This window comes from Lithobates pipiens, unplaced genomic scaffold (genome assembly GCF_037356315.1).
Source record: "Lithobates pipiens isolate NorthernLeopardFrog02 unplaced genomic scaffold, aLitPip1_a1.2 Scaffold_22, whole genome shotgun sequence".
Taxonomy (NCBI): domain Eukaryota; kingdom Metazoa; phylum Chordata; class Amphibia; order Anura; family Ranidae; genus Lithobates; species Lithobates pipiens.
The window spans coordinates 217,751,492-217,773,565 of record NW_027507784.1 but is presented as its reverse complement, the minus strand read 5'-3'; positions in this window follow the sequence as shown (position 1 = coordinate 217,773,565).

The following is a 22,074-nucleotide window of genomic DNA, read 5'->3' as shown; positions in this document are numbered from 1 at the left end:
GAGGTATAGCATGTGTTTTTTGTAATGCAGCAAAAGGGGTAATAGAAGAGGATTCATAAAAGTGATGAGAACATGTTAATTCTGCATTTGACCAAGTAAGGAAAGATGATGAAGAAGTCCAGGCAGGATAGAAAGATGGGTTATTAAGGAAGGAAAGAAGGGGGTTATGTTCGGATTGGAGACCAAAAGGAGCTCTTAGTCTGTCCCAAATTGAAAGGCTATGCTTAGTAATAGGGTTAGTAATTGCTCGGCGTTGTGCTGGTGGGAGCCAAAGAAGGTTTGCAGTTGATAAAGGATCACATTCTACTGATTCAATTATAACCCAAAGGGGAATTTCTTTTGTAGCGTGGTATTTAGGTAACATGGCTAATTGGGCAGCATAATAATATTTAGAGAAATTAGGAACGCTCAATCCACCACCAATACGAGGAGTGTGAAGGGTAGATGGGAGGCGGGGCTTAAGTTTTCCCCAAATTAATTCGGAAACTTTCCTCTGTAATATGCATAAGAAATATGCTGGAACCTGTATTGGAAGCACTCTGAAGAGATATAGGATCTTAGGAAGTATTGTCATCTTAATTACAGAAATTCTACCCATCCATGCCAAGGTTTTCATTAATGTTGAGAGGTGAGTTAGCATGGAGGGGTAGTTTGCCGAATATAGATTAGTTGGGTTAGCTGTAAATATAATTCCAAGATAAATAATTTGTGTTGATGACCATGTGAATGGGAGGGAGTCTTGCAATTGCGCCTGCAAGTCAGGTGGAATAGAAATGTTTAAGGCTTTGGACTTATGAGTATTTATTTTGAGTCCTGATATTGATTAAAATTTGGTTAGGATATCTATAAGATTTGGGGCTGAGGTAAGTGGTGAAGTTAGGAAAATAAGAACGTCGTCAGCAAACATACATAGTTTGTGTTGATAACCTCCTAGTTCGAGGCCTTTAATATTTATATTGGAGCGTATAAGCTGTGCGAGAGGTTTGATTGCCAAAGCAAATATAAGAGGGGAAAGGGGGCATCCTTGTCTGGTTCCTCTCTCAATGGCAAAGGATTCGGAACGGTATCCAGAATATAAAACATATGCTTTTGTGTTTTGATACAGAGAAGAGATCCAACCTCTAAATTGTGTTCCGAATCCCCATCGGATTAGGATGGAGTTGAGATAGGACCAAGAAATAGAATCGAATGCCTTTCTTATGTCTATTGAGAGGAAGCAGGTAGGTATACGAGGGGATCTTGCTATGTGGGCTAGGAGGGTAGCACGGCGAATGTTATCACCTGCTTGTCTAGAGGAATAAACCCTGTCTGATCTTTGTGAATGAGGGAACCTATTATTGGATTTAGTCGGTTAGAGAGGATCTTGGCTAGAATTTTAATATCTAAATTAAGTATTGAAATTGGTCTATAATTGGACCAAGAAGTGTCATCAGTGTTCGGTTTTGGAATCATGGCTATGGATGCTAATAAGGATTCATCACGAAAGGAATGGTTTGTGAGAAGGGAGTTAAAGGCCTCTACCATAAGGGGAGATAGTATAGTAGTAAAATTTTTATAAAATATAGCTGAGAAACCATCAGGGCCTGGATGTTTGTGGATTTTCAGAGTTTTTATTGCTGTTTGGACTTCAAAATCTGAGATTGGTTTATCAAGAAGTTCTTTTTGAGCAGTCGAAAGGGAGGGGAGTTGTATAGAGGAGAGAAGGATATCAAATTTTGCTTGGTCAAATTTATGAGTATCTCGGTATAGGTCAGTGAGTCCTTTACTAAACTTATGGATAATTTTGAGAGGGTTACTAGAATAATAATCTTTGGATAATTGGAGGCAGATCGGTTTAGGGGTATAGTTTGCTTTGCGTAGGGCTAAGGCTAAGAAAGTAGTCGGCTTATTGGCTTTCATATAAAAAGTATGTGCTGATTTTCGGAGAATCTTTTCAGCGGAGTCTGTTAAGAATAGGTCGAGTTCTAATTTGGCTTTTTCATATACTTGTTTATTTTGCTGTGAGGGTGAGTTTTGAAAATTCTCAGAGGCTTTCTAAAAAGCATCATCAAGTTGTGCATGTAAAAAGGTAAAAAAGTAGTGATGCGCGGTACTATAATAGGGAGTTGGCCTAGGAGGCTTAATAAATTCTATAGGCACTAAGATTGTGCGTGATATATATATTCCCGTATACAGTAAGAGAAAGGTGTATAAAAAGTTGTGCGTATTTTTATAAGGGGGTGGTGGACAACTCTCACCACTATAGCATGATGATATTCAAGATAGGAGACAAATGTAATGAGTAAGAAAAAAAAAAGAAAAAATTGCAATGCTTGGAATAAGTAATCCCTAATGCGATTTTATAACTGACAGAATCGCATAAAGTGCCAGTGCTAGACAATAAATAGAATCATGAAAGTATTAACTACACCATAGATTAACCACTTAATAACCGGCCTATAGCCGATTAACGGCTATAGGTCGGTTTGCTATCTCTGAGAGGCCGTTAATTAACGGCCTCCCGGAGAATCGTTCGTGCGCGCCCCCTGGGGCGCGCACGCCGGAACATCCGTGCTCGCCGAGTTCACGGGACCCGGCGCAACACGGATCGCGGTAAAGGACCAATGGCAGCGGTCCTTTACCACGTGATCGCTCCGTCCAATGACGGAGCGATCACAAATGTAAACAATTCGGCTTGCCGGGTCAAGCTAAGGTCATCAGTCTCCTCTCCTCACACCGATGCAGCGTGAGAGGAGAGGAGAACATTCCAGTGAAAATAAAAAATAACCGTGAGTGCCCAGCAGTGCCCAGCAGTGCCCAAATAGTGCCACAACAGTGCCAGAACAGTGCCAGACCAGTGCCAGACCAGTGCCATCTATCACCTGTGCCACATCTGTGCCACCTGTGCGACCTGTGCCACCTTTGCCACCTCTGTGCCACCTCTGTGCCACCTCTGTGCCAGCAGAGCCACCCCAGTGCCACCCCAGTGCCACCCCAGTGCATACCAGTGCCACTACAGTGCATACCAGTGCCATACCAGTGCCACACCAGTGCCACACCAGTGCCACCTGTGCCCATCAGTGCCACCTGTGCCCATCAGTGCCACCTGTGCCCATCAGTGCCATCTGTGCCCATCAGTGCTCATCTGCGCCACTGCAGTGCCACATCAGTGCCGTCTGTGCCCACCAGTGCCGCCTGTGCCCACCAGTGCCGCCTGTGCCCACCAGTGCCGCCTGTGCCCACCAGTGCCGCCTGTGCCCACCAGTGCCATCTGTGTGCTAATCAGTGCCACCAGAGCCACACCAGTGCCACCAAAGTCACTATAGTGCCCATCAGTGCCACCTGTGCCCATCAGTGCCACCTGCGCCCATCAGTGCCACCTGCGCCCATCAGTGCCACCTGTGCCACTGCAGTGCCCCATCAGTGCCGCCTGTGTCCATCAGTGCCGCCTGTGTCCATCAGTGGCGCCTGTGTCCATCAGTGCCCACCTGTGCCCATCAGTGCCCACCTGGGTGTTAGCTTTCCAAAATGGGGTCACTTTGTGGGCGTTTCTATTGTCCTGGTGCTCCAGGGCCTTCATAAGTGTAATAGGTGGTTGAGGTATTAGATGTGTAATTTATGCTCCTAGAACGCCTGAAGTTGCTACTTCAATGTTGGACTTGTGTATGTGGCCAGGCTGTGTAAAAGTCTAACACATGTGGTATCACCGTACTCAGGAGGAGCAGCAGAATGTATTTTGGGGTTTCATTTGTGGAATGTATATGCCGTGTGAGAGAAATAGCCTGGTAAAATGACAATTTGGTGTGAAAAAAAATTAAAATAAAAAAAATCTTTATTTTGCAAAGAATTGTGGGAAAAAATTACAACTTCAAAAAACTAACCGTGCCACGTACTAAATACCTTGGAATGTCTACTTTCCAAAAAGGGGTCATTTGGGGGTTTTTTGTACATTACTGGCTTGTTAGGGTCTCCAGAAATGAGATAGACTGTCAGTACATCAGCTGTGATCAAATTGATACATTTTCAGTGATTGGCACCATAGCTTGTAGACCCTATAACTTTCACGCAGAATAAATAATATCCACTAATTTGGGTTATTTTTACTAAAGACATTTAGCAGTATACATTTTTGGCCAAATTTATGAAGAAAAATTACTTATTTGCAAAAAATTTTAATAGAAATGAAGAAAAATGCTTTTTTTTACAAAATTTTCGGTATTTTTTCATTAATAGCACAAAAAATAAAAAACGCAGAGGTGATCAAATACCACCAAAAGAAAGCTCTATTTGTGGGAAAAAAAGGACGAAAATTTCAGATGGGTACAGTGTTGCATGACCGAGTAATTGTCATTCAAATTGTGAGAGCACTGAAAGCTGAAAATTGGTCTGGTTATTAAGGGTGTTTAAGTGCCCAGTGGTCAAGTGGTTAAATAAAACAATATATATAAAGCAGTCACAAAGAATAGTGAATCGCAGTGCGATTTGTTCACGCTGACAAAAATCGCATAAAGTGCCAGTGCTAAAGGTGAGAAGGTGTGTGGAATATTCTATTACACAATAAGGTAAATAGGATAATATGTATAAAACAATCACCAACTCGATAAAACGTATGTGCAAGAAATGGTGGGTTGTAGCTGCCAGAAGTCGCATAAAGTGCTAGTGTCACAGAAGTGGTAGAACAAGGTCCGTGCGGGTGTTCTCTACCATATAATCATCAAAACAATATTCCTGCGACCGTGAACAGCTCAATAGTTCAATTGTGCAAAAAATGACAGAAAATCAAAATAAACGCATAAGTAATATTGGTGTTAAGGGAGTAAAGAGAATCCCACAAACTAATCAAAAAACTGTGTACGATACCTACAAGAAATTATATAAAAAATATCAATAGCATATATCAGAGTGTGACCATTCTGCTTTGTGCGATAAACGGTGGCGATTATGTCAAAAGTCGCATATATCGACAAATCGCATATAATGTCCGTGTCTGTATATAAGTGCACAGAGCAATATAATCGGTGATGGTGGTGAAAGAGGTGAATATATCCCACGTGGTCCTGTGTGGTTGGAGTATGGGTGTCCCCTTACCTTACAGCTGTAAGGTAACAGCGTGTGATATGTATATCCTCAGAACTCCTGTACTTTATCCCTCGAGGTCTTGTCCCGATATTTACAGATCCTGGTATCCACGGATCCTGGCGTCTCCTGCCTATCACGCTGTGTTGGTCCCTTTAAGTATTTGCTCAGCAGCACTCAGCATGGGGGGGGGTGTAGGTTTACCTCGGCAATTGGTGCATATGTAAGGGGTTAAAGAAATAAGGAGGAAGGGAGCCCCATAGTGTAGTAATTCTCAACACATATGATTTATTACAGCAAAACAGTAATGTACTCACAAGCAGACAAGTTTCAAATGCAGTGTATAAACGAGCCTCGAGCTCGATTGCGTCACTTCCGGTAGCGTCCCGACGCGTGTTCGTCACGGTCACGTGACTTCATCAGGGGATGTCTAGTGCCCACGGAAGTGTCTTTAAATAGAGACATTAATAGCTAATTTGGCGGCCATTTTGGGGAAGACCCGGAAGTATCCCGGCGGCCATTTTGTCGTCTACATGGTCGCCGGAAGTGTACGGGCGGCCATTTTTTTGGTTATTCCGCCGTTTTTTATCATGTTTATGGCCAGAAAAAACTGTGTGGCCATTTTTTGGGGAGTGTCTCCAGCGGGGCTTGTCTTGATTTACATAGGAGTGTCATCGCCCCCTTAGTAACGAGCGTTCATAGTTACAGATGGAAACATGAGGTGATGTTTAAAAACATGTGATACGGGCTGCAAGTTAAACCTATAATGTAGGTACCAGACACATAATTATAAGTAAAACAAGTGCTGGTAAATAATGTCTGAACATTATTAGATTTATGCTAGAGTTGCTATAAAAATCCTTAATAAAAATTACATGTAAAAAATATAAAAGAAGGTATATAAAATTTAGAAAAATTATTACCATATATTTATTTATGCGTAAATATAAAAATTTGTGATTCCTAATAGAGATATTGGTGCCACGAATAAGTTAAGGCTAAGGTAATTTATGTAGCCTTGTTTTGATAAGCAAAAAATAAAAAATAATAAAAATATTTAATGTTATAATTATATCGAAAATATGTGATAAGCGAGGTTAAAGGATTAAAATTAAAATCCGAAAAAACTTTAATTAAAAAAATATAAAAGATAAAAATAAAATGCATATAAAAACGAAAAAAAATCGTTCTCAATGCTGCCGGAAATGACGTATGGAGCAAGATGTAAAATTACATTCAGGATAATCAGAACACACAAAGAGATTAAAATAGAGTACATATAGAAAATATGCATGTATGTGCACCCATATGCGTAAATACCTGTGTGTGTCACCACCATAATTAGATACAACCCGGTGACATACAGGGTGCAAACATATAAAATGTCTAAACCTATATATAACGAGAGGAGCTCTAAGAGAGAGATTGGGGGGCGTTGTGAATGAGAGGTGAGAGAAGGGCGGTATATGGACTATAAAACTCTAAAAAATCCTAAAAAAACGGAAGAAATCGCAGAGAGATGAAGAACGGTTAAAAATCGCTAATAAAACAATTCAAATCAAATTCCACGTTGAGGCCCTTTGGCGTGAATGTGTCTAGTGTGAATATTCATTTGGACTCGATTTGGCTGAGGGTTCTTACTTTGTGTCCCCCTCTCCAATGTTTAACATAGGGCTCAATCCCCCAGAATTTAAGTTGGGAGGGGTCTTTCTTATGATGTAACGCAAAGTGCCTTGATACGCTGTGTTTGTCAAATCCCTTTAGTATGTTCTTCACATGTTCTTTCAAGCGTACCTTGAGCGGTCTCTTGGTACGGCCAATGTATTGGAGGCCGCAGCTGCATTCTAATGCGTATACTACTCCAATCGTGTTGCAACAGATGAATTCTTTGATGTCGTAGCTATTGCCTGTGCTGGTTGAAGTGAATTATTTTTTCTTTTCATTCGGGCGTTTTGTTCTGGTGCATGCGTAGCATCGTTTGCAGGGAAAGAATCCTTTTCCCGTGAAAAAGGAGAGACCCCTACTCGGTGGGTCTGGTATATTCTTCACTATTTTATCTCTGATAGTGGGGGCTCGCCTGTAAACAAATTTTGGGCGAGTGGGCAACACATCTTTCAAGCATGTATCTGAGCGTAGTATCTCCCAATTGCGTTTAATAATTTTTTCGACTTGTTTAAACTGTACATTAAAGTCCAGGATGATCGGAATGTTATCTTGTATTGTCCCGTTATGGGGTTTATCTTTGATGAGATCTTTGCGATTTAGTCTTGCTACTTCTGATATTTTTTTGTTAATAAAATCGTCTTCGTAGCCTTTTTCTATAAATTTTTGTTTCATTTTTTTAGCTTGATCGAGAAAGTGTTCCTCCTGTGTGCAATTGCGTCTCAGGCGCATGAGTTGGCCTTTTGGTATGTTGTAAAGCCAATTCCTGTGGTGGCAGCTTTCCAGTGGTAAATAACTATTGCGGTCTACGCTTTTAAAGTGTGTTTTAGAAAGAAGTTTTTTATTCTCTTGTATTATTTCCAGATCTAGGAAGGTGATAGATTTATTATTTATTTCCCACGATAGTTTTATATTCCTATTGTTCTCATTTAGCTTCTCCAGGAAAGTAGTTAATTTTGATCGTTCGCCTTTCCACAGGATAATCACGTCATCTATATATCTCCGATATGTATACAGTTCGCTTGGAGGTTTAGTAAACACTTCTTCTTCCTCCCATTGTGACATAAAGAGGCCTGCAACGCTAGGGGCGAATTTAGCTCCCATGGCTACGCCCGTCTTTTGGTGGTAATAATTTCTGTTGTACCAGAAGTAGCTATTTTTGAGGCAGAAGTCTAGACATTTTATCAGGAATTTTCTCTGAGAGCAGGGGAGGTCTGTGTATTTCCGTAATCCCCATTTTGTTGCCTCACAGGCTTGATGGTGCTGAATAATCGTATACAGTGAGGCTACGTCCGCCGTAGCAAGCCACCAGGGTCCCTCTTCTGTTGGTATACCATCTATAATTTGTAGTATGTGTTTGGTGTCTCTCAGATATGCACGTGTCTTCTGTACAGCCGGCTGCAGATAGTAGTCGATATATTGTCCCATTCTCGCTGTCAAGGAGTCGATACCATTCACTATTGGTCTGGGAGGTGGGTTTTCTCTATCTTTGTGGATTTTCGGAAGGGAGTAAATTATTGGAGTTCTACATGCCTCGGGTATTAGATATTTGGCTTCCTTCTTATTGAGTATATCCTTCTTTAGGCCTAAATGTACCACTTGTTCGAGGGCTTTCCTACATTTAAAAACTGGATTGCTCAACAGTCGGACATATGTGTCCTTATCTTCAAGTAGAGAGTTCATATTTGCATTATATTGCTCTTTGGACAGTATTACGATGCCCCCTCCTTTATCTGCTGGTCGTATGACCAAGTCTTTCCTTTTCGTTAATTTCCGAATCCCGCTTTTGATATATTTCGGTTCATCTCGTTTCTTTATCTTTAGATCTTTGACCTCTTCAAGAACAATGCGTTTGAATACTTCTATATGTTTATTATCTTTTGTTACTGGGTTAAAAGTGGATTTATTTCTTAAAGTGCTGTGCATGATTTCTTCGGTAGATCTTGTGGTCTTGGGTTTGCAGGGGTTACTAATTATGTATTTCTTAATATTTAGTTTCCTCACGAATTTCTGGATTCCAATATAGGTTTGAAATTTATCAAGGTTTTTTTGTAGGTGCGTATTTTAGACCCTTATCCAGCACCCCTATTTCTTCGTGAGAAAGTGGTTGTCCACTAAGGTTAAAGATTCCTTCGCCCTTCATTCTCTTTTTCTTTTGTGATCTCTTCCCCCCTCTGCATCCTCTCTTTCGGGTGTTCTTCTCTGGCTCCTTGGATTTTCGTTCCTCCTTGGTGGGTCGTTCTCTCGGCCTCTCTCTAAAAAAGACCTCTCGTATTCCATGTCAGATTGTCTGTGTCTATCTGATCTATCATCCTCCCATCTTCGCTCTAGGGGTGCATAATAGTTATATGTTGGAATTGGGCTCCTTTCGTATGTACGGTACGGTGTTTGAGGAGGAGGGTTCCGGTCTATTCCTTCTCTTCTCTCGTGTTGTCTATAGGGGCTTCTTCCCCTTGGTGCTTGTGTATCATAGGGGCGCCCTCTATTGTCATTGTTAGGCCCTCTGTTGTCTCTTTGCTGATAGTGTGTTCTATTATCATAGTAAGGTCTTGGTCCATTATTCCTTCTGTTATTCCTCCAAAGGGGTTTTTTCCAGCCATTTCGGGGTGTCCTATCCTGATGGTAGGGTCTTCTCTCATTTTTATAAGGTGTAAGTCTTCTATCGTTTTCTCGGGGAGTATGTTGGTAGTAATTGCCTTGTCTGTCATTATTCCTCATCGTGTCAGGTCTAGTTCGTTCATACGTGTCATATGGCCCAGTTTGATTTTGGTTTTCTTGGTTTACTCGCATGTTGGTGTATTCCGGTTGTACTCTTACTAGTTTTTCTGGGGTAGAATAAGTTGAAATTGGGTCTAGGTGTCCCACTTGGCTTTGCCATTTGAAAGCTCGATCGGTTTTGAAATCATTCATGTCTCGATTATATTTCTTGCTTTTTCTTTGTTGAACTTCTCTATCTTTTTTTGTGAGATCTTTATTTAGTTGTGCTGTTAGGGCTGTGAATTCCGCTGTATCTTTATATATTTCCAATTCCTCTTTCACTCCCATAATAATCTCGTCTACCATTTTCTGTTTTTTCTTTTTTCTATCAAGTAGGAACATAAGAAGTTCCAAACCTTTCCCATTAAAAAATTTGAACCAATCATCGATTGATTCCTGATCTGTCAAACCATCGTTTGGTATGACGTCCCATCTCAGGCGCCTAGGGACAATCCCATCCCTGATATATTGTTCAAAGGTGACAGTGTCCCACCATAGGCTGACCTTCTTTTCCATATTGTGCCCTAATTTTCTCATTAGGCTTTCAAGGTCACTGCTTTTGTTGGTAGGTGTAGTTACATTAAAAACCTCTCCCAAATTAACCTGTCTTTTATCTAGGAATGAAAGAACGTCCATGATGGCTGCAAGAATGAGTCAAGATAAATGTCAAGGTAAATGAGAAAAGGGTTATTCCTGCGCCTAATCAGGGAAGAATCCGATAATCGTACTGCTGCATACACTGAAATGGGGATGCTTGGGTCCCAATAGCAGAGTAAAAAGGTAAAAAAGTAGTGATGCGCGGTACTATAATAGGGAGTTGGCCTAGGAGGCTTAATAAATTCTATAGGCACTAAGATTGTGCGTGATATATATATTCCCGTATACAGTAAGAGAAAGGTGTATAAAAAGTTGTGCGTATTTTTATAAGGGGGTGGTGGACAACTCTCACCACTATAGCATGATGATATTCAAGATAGGAGACAAATGTAATGAGTAAGAAAAAAAAAAAAAAAAGAAAAAATTGCAATGCTTGGAATAAGTAATCCCTAATGCGATTTTATAACTGACAGAATCGCATAAAGTGCCAGTGCTAGACAATAAATAGAATCATGAAAGTATTAACTACACCATAGATTAAATAAAACAATATATATAAAGCAGTCACAAAGAATATTGAATCGCAGTGCGATTTGTTCACGCTGACAAAAATCGCATAAAGTGCCAGTGCTAAAGGTGAGAAGGTGTGTGGAATATTCTATTACACAATAAGGTAAATAGGATAATATGTATAAAACAATCACCAACTCGATAAAACGTATGTGCAAGAAATGGTGAGTTGTAGCTGCCAGAAGTCGCATAAAGTGCTAGTGTCACAGAAGTGGTAGAACAAGGTCCGTGCGGGTGTTCTCTACCATATAATCATCAAAACAATATTCCTGCGACCGTGAACAGCTCAATAGTTCAATTGTGCAAAAAATGACAGAAAATCAAAATAAACGCATAAGTAATATTGGTGTTAAGGGAGTAAAGAGAATCCCACAAACTAATCAAAAAACTGTGTACGATACCTACAAGAAATTATATAAAAAATATCAATAGCATATATCAGAGTGTGACCATTCTGCTTTGTGCGATAAACGGTGGCGATTATGTCAAAAGTCGCATATATCGACAAATCGCATATAATGTCCGTGTCTGTATATAAGTGCACAGAGCAATATAATCGGTGATGGTGGTGAAAGAGGTGAATATATCCCACGTGGTCCTGTGTGGTTGGAGTATGGGTGTCCCCTTACCTTACAGCTGTAAGGTAACAGCGTGTGATATGTATATCCTCAGAACTCCTGTACTTTATCCCTCGAGGTCTTGTCCCGATATTTACAGATCCTGGTATCCACGGATCCTGGCGTCTCCTGCCTATCACGCTGTGTTGGTCCCTTTAAGTATTTGCTCAGCAGCACTCAGCATGGGGGGGGGTGTAGGTTTACCTCGGCAATTGGTGCATATGTAAGGGGTTAAAGAAATAAGGAGGAAGGGAGCCCCATAGTGTAGTAATTCTCAACACATATGATTTATTACAGCAAAACAGTAATGTACTCACAAGCAGACAAGTTTCAAATGCAGTGTATAAACGAGCCTCGAGCTCGATTGCGTCACTTCCGGTAGCGTCCCGACGCGTGTTCGTCACGGTCACGTGACTTCATCAGGGGATGTCTAGTGCCCACGGAAGTGTCTTTAAATAGAGACATTAATAGCTAATTTGGCGGCCATTTTGGGGAAGACCCGGAAGTATCCCGGCGGCCATTTTGTCGTCTACATGGTCGCCGGAAGTGTACGGGCGGCCATTTTTTGGTTATTCCGCCGTTTTTTATCATGTTTATGGCCAGAAAAAACTGTGTGCCCATTTTTTGGGGAGTGTCTCCAGCGGGGCTTGTCTTGATTTACATAGGAGTGTCATCGCCCCCTTAGTAACGAGCGTTCATAGTTACAGATGGAAACATAAGGTGATGTTTAAAAACATGTGATACGGGCTGCAAGTTAAACCTATAATGTAGGTACCAGACACATAATTATAAGTAAAACAAGTGCTGGTAAATAATGTCTGAACATTATTAGATTTATGCTAGAGTTGCTATAAAAATCCTTAATAAAAATTACATTCGGATTCTTCCCTGATTAGGCGCAGGAATAACCCTTTTCTCAAGTTGTGCATGTAGTTGTTTTTGTTTTTTCCGATGATATGTTGCTTGGCTAATGCAGACCCCTCTGATAGATGGTTTAAGGGCTTCCCAAAGTGTCAAAGGGTTTGTATCTAAGGGATTGTTGTTAGCAAGGTAGTCTTGTATAGCATTTTATATATCTTGTCTGTATTTAGGTTTGGTTAGTAGACTGTCATTTATACACCAGGTACGGTAATTAGGTCTTGGAACTAATGATGAAAAGGATGTCATTACAGCATCATGATCTGACCAAGAGCATGGTACAATTTGAGAGTTAAGGATAAGGGGAGAGGTACTAGTGTTTATAAGGAGATGGTCAATTCGAGAGAATTGTTTGTCAGGATGAGAATAGTGCATATATTATTTCCTTATAGGGTAATGTTCACGCCAAGTATCTAGTAAGGAATGCTGATTAAGAAGGTTTTGGTATGAAAGGCGCTGAACATTTATTGGAGTCGGGGATTTGTCTAGGAATGGATATATCACTTGATTAGAGTCTCCACAGAGCGTTAGAGGGTACCAGTTTTATGTGTATCCACTAGTGAGAACAAGTGAGAGAGGAAGGACAATGGATTCTTATTCGGGGCATAGTAAGAGACTATGGTAACTTCGCAGTCTAGCAAGTGGCCAGAGAGTATTAGGTATCTTCCCTCGGGATCTTTCATTTCTTTTTTAAGTATAAATGGTGTGGTACGGTGAAAAGCTATTAAGACACCTCTCTGTTTGGTAGAGGCCGAGGCAGTATATGTCTGGGTGTATTGTTGACTGAAGAATTTTGGGAAGGATTGTGTTGAAAAGTGTGGTTCCTGTAAACATAACACTTGTGCTTTAAGCTTGGAAAAGTATTGGAACGCTTTAGTTCTCTTTGAGGGGGAGTTGAGGCCCTGTACATTGAGAGTTAGAATATTTAAAGTCATTTTTATGAAGAAGTGGAATATCAGGAGAGTTGTGGGTATTTGGTTAGGGCAAGGAAGGGTATATGGTGTAATGTAGATAGAAAATGAAAAGTAGAGTTGAATCTGGTAGTTGAAAGGGGTATGAGAAGCTTTGGTATAGAAAAAAGGGTGGCTCCTATGTGGAGCAAGTATTCAGTGGGTGGTAAAAATCACCAACCAATGGATACTGTAGGTCCAAAGAGTATCCGATTACAGCATCGGATACTCGAGGATCAAGTTGAATGCACAGTACGTTATGACCAGGATTATGACAGCCATTCAAAATAGTCTATAAATTTGTAAACAAGCAAGTTTTTAGAACTATTATATAACTATATAATTATACTCGGTACATTAACAAAAGTACTAAAAAAAAAAAAAAAAAAAAAAGTGTATGAAATAAAAATAGAATTAGTGAAGCATCTCTGAGGTCGATTTTAAGATGATTTATAGTGCTTGTCTCATTAATTATAGCTGTCCTGTACCCATTAGTCAGAAGTAAAACCCCCGACAACAGGTCCAGGAGAGGATAATAATATATATAATTTCTTATGAAATGAAGGTGTTGCAAATATACCGAGTATTGGCCCTATATTAGCATTTAAATTAAGAACGTTATATTATGTTAGGGTGTAAGACCCATCGCAGTGTTATTTACTGATGATGTCACTGAATATATGATTTAAGGAAGAGCATGCCCTAGGGGTTCTATATCACATATAAGAATATTAATATCAGTCCATCTGTTCTTCTTGAGCTGATGGAGGTGAAGCAGTACGGCACCTTTTATGCATACTGGGATGATCTGAAAGATTAGAAGTGTCCTGTGGTTGTTTAGGAGAGTTAGATGTTGCTCGACATTTGGATCCTTCAGCTGTTCCCTCTGATGTTGACAGGCGAAGATCTTGAATTGCTTCAATGAGATCATCTTCCGTTTTACAGGTGAAGGTAGAACCTCGGTGAGAAAAGCGGACAGCAAATGGGAAGTTCCAGCGAAGAGTTGCGATGAAGTTGGAGAATCTGCAAATGTGGCTTCATCGCCTTTCTTTTCATTAGAGTTTACTGTGAGAGGTCTTGAAAAATCTGATATTTATGCCCCTGAAAGATTAAGGAATCTTTACTACGGGCTGCTTCCATTATTTGTGCTTTAGTACGGAAGTAGTGTAATTTTATTACAATGTCCCTGGGGGGGCCATCCTCATTTCTGGGAGCCAGGGTTCTATGAAACCTGTCCATTTCCAGGTGCTCTATAGGAATTGATGGGACTAATTCCTGGAAAAGCGCAGTAATAGTGGATTGCAGATCTTCTATAGCCTCAGGAATGCCACGGATACGAAGATTAGATCTCCTGGCTCTATGTTCAAATTCCTCGAGTTGGCTGCTGAGGGAAGAATTTTCTTCCCTAAGGGCTTCTATTTCTTCTTTTTGATTATTTGTAATAACTTCCAATTCATCCATTCTCTGTTCTAGGACAGATGTGCGACGGCCCACCTAACGAATCTCTCGTGTAAGTCTCTCAGTAATTGTATCTGAGGTGTTTTGTAAAGACTTTTGTAAAACTCTCTCAAATTGACATAATAAGTCAGAGCCAGGAGGAGAGTTCTGTAAAGTAATGGGAGTCATTCCAAAATCAAAATCTGTCTCACCTTTCTGTGTAGAGGGAGAAATCCTTATTTGTGTCTTTTTCTGTAAGGAAATATTGCAGGGGGATGATGCTGCCGCCATTTTAGCAGTAGTTCCAGTCAGCGATATTTGGGCTTTTAAATTTTTAGATTTAGATTTTTTCCCACTGTACATAGTATCAAAATGTGCCCTGATGTCTCAGTGACAAATGTAACAGTTTTGTAAAGCGGTGTGCTGCTATAACTAGCCGTTACTAGCTGTCAGGTCCCGGTATCCACGGAGCTCTAAGCAGCCATGTACTGCTCAGTTAGCCACGCGCATGTGCACTCCCAATGTCCACATTCAACACAAAAGGGGTCTTGTAGTCACGACTGTGCCTTTACTGTGGAGTGGCAGGCCATTAATTCAGACTTGTCCTATAAGACCTGCCAAGCCCGCTCCTACACCACCTCACATGATGCACCTTCCTGGGAGGGATCTGCTACATCTCCCTCTTCAGCTCCTCCTGCCGGGAAGGGCTATCCATGTAACTGCAATTATAGACTCTGGGGCCTGAAGTTTTTTTGTGGATTCTGCTTTTGTTACCCTACATCAACTTCCTGTATGCACCAAAGAGCAGGGATTTACTGTGCACCTTGCGGATGGCTCTGGTCTCAAGTCTGGGCCTGTTATACAAGAGACTGTACCCATTCTCTGCCAGACTTCCTTGGAACTTCAGGAACTTCTCGGTCTGGATGTCATAACTTCCCCCATGTTTCCTGTTATCCTGGGATTACCTTGGCTGAGGGCCCATAACACCCATATTGACTGATGCACTGGAGATATCTCTTTTTTTTCTAATTATTGTCAGAGACATTGCTACCCGGAAAAGTCTGTTAACCATGCTTCTCTTCTCAGCAGCCATTCTGAACCGGAACTATGAAGTTAGCACCTTTATATCTTTTCATAGGAGGGTGATAATGAATCCCACTTTAATGTTCTCAGATGAAAAGGTTTGAGTTAACAGGGAAAGGTAAAGTTCACAGGCACTTTGGAATGTACGGAACAATTTGCGATTCCCCGAAAAATGCTCAGGCAAAGGCACTCTGGGTTCTGGAGGAAGAGAGACTTCACTGAGCAAGCAAAAGTCTGTTTGTACAAAGGAGCTCACAAGGGCAAGGTGGGTTGAGGCAGGTGAGGCATCAAGCAAGTTGGGTAGATGCTCCTCCATTCAGATCAGGTCCTCTTGGAGATTCCGTACAGTATGGGCGCGTGCATAAATTGATCGGCTGATGTCCATAAAGGGGAGAGGCCTCCCTTTCAGACTCCATTGTTGGCTGACCGATACTGTCATGTACCTGGTCGAAGTCTGAAGTGATGGGGTCAGCCTCTCTTGTCTCTCCAACCCGGGTCCCACTGAGGATGGAGACAGAAGGACCCAAGGGAAAGGAGGAACACGAGTGCCTGCAGATGGATCCCAAGATGCTCGAGACAGATGATGTGACTGTGGGCATGCAGGAAGTCACAGCAGGTCGCAGGAGTGGAGTTGAAGAAATGCGGCAGGCAGCTCGGAGCCAAACAGGAGACAGAAGCAGAGTCACAGGGATAGCCAGGCTCGGAAGCAGGCGGGCAGCTAGGTACCAAATCATCAGACAGAAGCAGAGTCAGATAGGAGGCTGGGATCAGGAACCAGTAATCAGCGAAGTGGGAGAGTCCGGTCAAGGAAAGCCAAGGGTACGACAACGGGTTTCAATCAGGCAAAAGCAGGAGTCACAGGGTACGGGTACAGGAACAGCTGAAGATTGGTCAGCGTGCCCCTTAAATAGACCGTCTGGAGCCAAAGGGTGCGCACCTACCAACGCGCATGCACCTAGGCGCGCCCACGATTAGTACAGTCCCTTGTGCGGAGCACAACAGCAGTTCTCTTACAGGAGCAGAAACAAAGCCAAATTTGAGACTCTCAAAGGCCTTAATGGACTCCGGAGACAAACTCTGTGGGTTGCCATCTTTCCTGGTCATATCAGTCAGGGGCTTGACCAGAGACGAGAAGTTACAAATAAACTTCCAATAATAGTTGGCAAAGCCAAGAAAGCTCTGCAGGAAGACAGAAACCCAAGGGTCGAGGCCACTGTAGGACCGCTGAAAGTTTCTCTGGGTCCATCGAAAAACCAGCAGTGGAAATGACACCTGTTCACAATGGAAATGGCACTTTTCCAATAGAGATTGTTCTCTTGTAGCCTCTGAAGCACACGACAGACATATGTGTGGTGTCTCTCCAGGGACTTGGAAAATATGAGGCTATCATCGAGATAAACCACCACATATAACTGCAACAAATCTCGGAGGACCACAAGAAAGTGCGTCTGCAACATACTCCTCCATGGCCTTATCCTCTAAGACCGACAAAGGGTAAACCCGGCCACAAGCGGGTATGGCACCAGGTTGAAGGTCAATTGCGCAATCATATGACCGGTGTGGAGGCAAAGTACAGGCTTGACCTTTATCAAAGACATCGCTAAAATTGCGGAACTCCTCTGGCAGGGCGGAGAGTGAAGAGGTGCACAGGACCCTGGCTACCTTCTGGAAGCATGTCACTGCACTGTTGTGACCAAGACAGAACCTCAGCATGGAGCCAATCAAAAGAAGGGTTGTGCTTCTGTAACCAAGGATAACCAATAACCAGCGATAACTTAGGTGAAGAAATAACTTGGAATTGGATTATCTCATGGTGAAGGGCCCCTACGGCCATGGACAACGGAACAGTCTCATGAGTCACATGGGCAGGCTTTAGAGGTCTCCCTTCAAGAGCCTCAATGGCAAGTGGAGTGCCACAGCAGAATCGAGTGCTTTGATACAAAGGCGATGACTCAGCTCAAGATAGGATAACCGTAAACCAGGGGCTTGACTTTCTGGGAAACTGGAGATTAAATAACGTCACCTAAGGTCTGTCCATGACAGGACCTCAAGGTTTGGGCCTTCCCTGGACGGGTAGGACAAGACTTCAAAAAGGGACCAGCCTGGCCACAAAAAAGGCACAATCTCTCCCTCCTCCTAAGGGCTCTCTCATCCGTCTTCACAGACTGACTCGGTACCGGGAGCCATGGGAGGTGAGGGAGGCAAGAGTGGGATTGCAAAGCTCGGAGACAAACATACAGGAGGCTTGCGCCAGTGCTCCTTGAAATGGAGTCTTTCTCTGAGTCTGGAGTCAATGAGGATGGCAAATGTGATCAACCTCTCCAGCTCAGTGGGTATATCTCGGGCTGCGATCTCATCCTTGATGTTATCCGAGAGACCATGAGAGAAGGCAGCCACGAAGGTCTCATTGTTCCAATCAACCTCTGCTGCCAGAGTATGGAATTCAATGGCATAATCGGCAACAGTGCTCGTACTCTGATGTACCCCTTTGAAGGAAGACACAAATTCTGAGTAACTCAAGACCACAGGTTTTTGTGTCTCCCATAGAGGGTTTGCCTAGGTCAAGGCTCACTCAGAAAGCAAAGATATCACAAAACCTACTTTGCTTCTGTCCGTGGGAAACACCTGGGGCAGCATCTCAAAGTATATCTCAACCTGATTTAGAAACCCTCTGCATTGAACTTGATCTCCCCCAAATCGCTAGGGAAGTGGAGCGGAACCAGACATGCCTCTTATAGAGGTAATACTTGAGGCAGGTATAAATTATAGAGGGCCTAAGCGCTAATATGATATATATATATAGGAATAAAAAAAATTGAAAAAAACCTAAATGATTAGGCTGCAACCATATAAAGTGTTTTGTCACTCTTAAGGTTAGTAATCTAGATGATGGTGTGCTGAAATCAATTTTCCATTAATTCACTGCTCTAAAGAGGTATAGGTACTCCTCATACATTTAAAGTGCTTAAAGAGGAAGTAAACCCTGATGGGTTTACTTCCTCTTTTTTTCCCTGCAAAGGTAAAGCATAATGGACTACTATGCATCGCATAGTAGCTCATTATGTGTCACTTACCTGACACAGGAGCCAGCGAAGTCGCCGCTGATCCCTGTAGTCCGCCGCGTCCATCTTGCTGGTGGCGTCTCGCAGCTCCGACCAATGACAGCGGCGAAGCCGCGATGACGTCACTCCCGCGCATGCGCACGGGAGTCGCGCCTCGCAGCTCCGCCGCTGTCATACGGCGAGGCCGCGATGACGTCACTCCCGCGCATGCGCACGGGAGTCGACAAATTTGGCAAATCCATTCTTGGATTTGCCGCATTTAGTGCGCATGCGCGCCGCTGTCTACGGCGCATGCGCCGTAGACAGCGGTGCCCATTTTCGGGCAGATATCTCCTAAACCATATAGGTTTAGGAGATATTGCTTGGACCTACAGGTAAGCCTTAATCTAGGCTTACCTATAGGTCCAAGTTGTTTGGAAGGGTTTACTTCCTCTTTAAGTGCAATAATACAACCTCCAAACATACACCAGGCGGTGTTCATTACTGTGCAAAAATAATTGCACTCAGTATTATCCAAAAAATTACTGTGCAAAAAATACTCAATATGTGCAAACCTACATCAAAAGTGCTTCATAATGTGCAAAGTATTATGTAAAATACTTATCCTGAACAATGTGCAAAAAGATGCTGTGCAAACTAAATTCATAAACCTACATATGATTATATAGTCCTCATTAATCCCTATGTAATAAAGTGCAAAGTTGATGTGCAAATTAGCTCCTTATTAATACCAAAAATGAAAAATATTTATGTGCAAAGATTAGCTGTGCAAATGACTTGATTATATCATACATAAACCAAGAAAAAAATACTGCATATATTACTTCTACTTACAATTTAAGTGCAATATGCCTGGAGTAAGTTAAAATATTGCTACTCATCATATTCCTAAAGTAATAAAACCACAGAAAAAAAAAAAAAAGCTCAGTCCATTTCCACATGCATGACTTTAAGCACAGTTGCATCGCAATCATACCACGACAGAAAAGGTGCCCCTTCTATCTTCAAACACCGTTTCATGAGACACCTGATGGAGGGGGGTGGAGCTGCTGATTAGGTGTGCTCCTGTGAGGCCAGTGTTCTGGTGTATAGAGTCCGGGCATCACATAGTGTCCACTCCGTACTGCGCATGCGCAGTACGGAGCAGACGAAGCTTCGGAAAATCTCCGAAGCTCGAACGGCGCCTGCGCCGTGAGTGGAGGTGGTAGCCCCACCATCCAAGCGGACATAGGGTTGTGAATTTTAGAGGGCCCCTCGTGGGCGAGCTTCGCTCGCCACGCTTCGGGCTTGGCCTCGCTGCGCTCAGCTCTTTTTTATTCTAACTCTATGTCCACTTGGATAGTGGGGATAGAACCTGGACTCACGGCGCAGGCGCCGTTCATCCTCCACAATTTTTGGAATGTGTGTTCCTGTGTACTGCGCATGCGCAGTACGCAGGGGACACTATCTGATGGAGGACGCTATTTGACAAGACACCGGCAAGCTGCACGCTAAGTATGCCTTGCTATTGAGAGAATATCTCGCTATGGGGCTCTAAGGCGCTACAGTGTGTGCGGAAGGAAGCGTGAAATGTGCTTATGCTGTGCTTATGCCTGATAGGCTCTCCGATCATCGTACCTCGGCTTGAGAAATCGTGGCGTAGAGGAGACGAAAGGACGAAAGGATACTGTTTAGCTTGAGTAGCCTACACCGCGTCCTGTGTGGAGCCTGAGGGGCTGCTTGGAAGAGGGAGTAGATTCGAATACCGGTCCGTCTCTGTTGCAGGAGACGGGCGCGGCGGAGATCCTCCCCTCGGCAACCCTGGGAGTCAGCAGAGAGCGGCGAGAAGTCAGGTGGTGCATCGGTGACAGGCGGGAGTCATCGGGACTCTTCGGCTTTCCTCGGTCCTCCTCGGTAGCGCTCGGAAAGGATCGGATCTCCGAAAGGCGGCCTGAGAGGGGCAGAGCATTACAGAGCATTACAGAGTCAAGCAGAGCAGAGTGAAGGACGGGAGACGGATGATAAGGATCAAGCAGTGTTCCCAGCAGTGTTCTTATCAGCAATATAAGAGCTGCAAATAACTGAGAAGGTATGGGGATGTGATGCTTCCGACACAAAAACACTAAGCATTAAATAACAAGCAAAAATTAGAAAAGAAATAAAAACCACAGAATTACAGAGCTGAATGACGGGATAGCAAAAGCTTGTGAGTAACATAAGTCGCAGAATGCAGAGATACTGATTGTGTTTATATATATATATGTGCCTGCGTGTTTATGGACAAAAAAGAAAGAAAATGGTTGGTGGATATTAAAGATAAATATAAATATAAGGAGCGTTAAAGAGTGCAAAAAAAAAAAAGTTTTTTGGATTATAATGCTTTAAACAGAGCTGCAAGAGCATGGGAGGTAATATAAAATGCTAGGCAAAGGCACAAGGAAAGCCCTGCAGTTGTAGAGATGTAATAAGTGACTTTTTTTTTCTCTCTCTCTTTTCCTATGAAGCCTATGTATATGTATTAAAGTGGTACAAAAAATAGAGAGGAAAGAGGTATAATAACCAACGGATGAAGGGACTATTGCATTTTTCAAACCTAGTTGATTCAAGATAGCGCGGCTGTATTTTTGGAGTATATATATATTTTTTTACTTTTCTAAATTGTTAACCAGAAAAAAAAGGAGAAATATATAAATAAATATGGCACCTAAAAGGGGGAACAAATCATCACACCCTGGTGGGAATAAAAAAGAAAATAGTAAAGGTAAAACCAATGCTGAGACCCAAGTTCAGACCACTGACATCAAGGAATTTTTTCAACAACTGCAACCTCAAACACAGATGCAAACTTCACAGATAATACATACATCACAGTTATCCCAAGAGGTAATAAACTCTGGGGAATCATCGTTGGTGTCAGGTGTGTCGGGAATATCAGGGGAAGAAATGATAAGTCACCCCAGAAATAGCTCTCCAATAGATAATTTGGATATGGGACTGGAAGATAAAGAGAAGAAAGAGAAGGAAAGCTGGGATATTAAATCTTACATAACCTCATTACCTACGAGGTTGGATATGGATCATTATATCCAGAGATTGGAGAATGTGTATAAATCAGAAATTCAAGAGATAAAAGTAATTAGTCTAGAGACTCAGGAAAAGATAGAAAGCATGAATATAAGGATGGAAAGTTTGGAGAAGGAGTTGATTCAGGTAAAGAAAAAAGTGCAAGAGCAAGAAAAAGATATAAAACAACTGATAAATACCATGGACGAACAAGAAAACAGGAGTAGAAGATGTAACATAAGAATAAGAGGATTAAAGGAAAGTGTGCTTTCAGAAGAACTCTCTGAAGTGGTTCAAAAAATCTTTTCTGATATAGTACAGGAC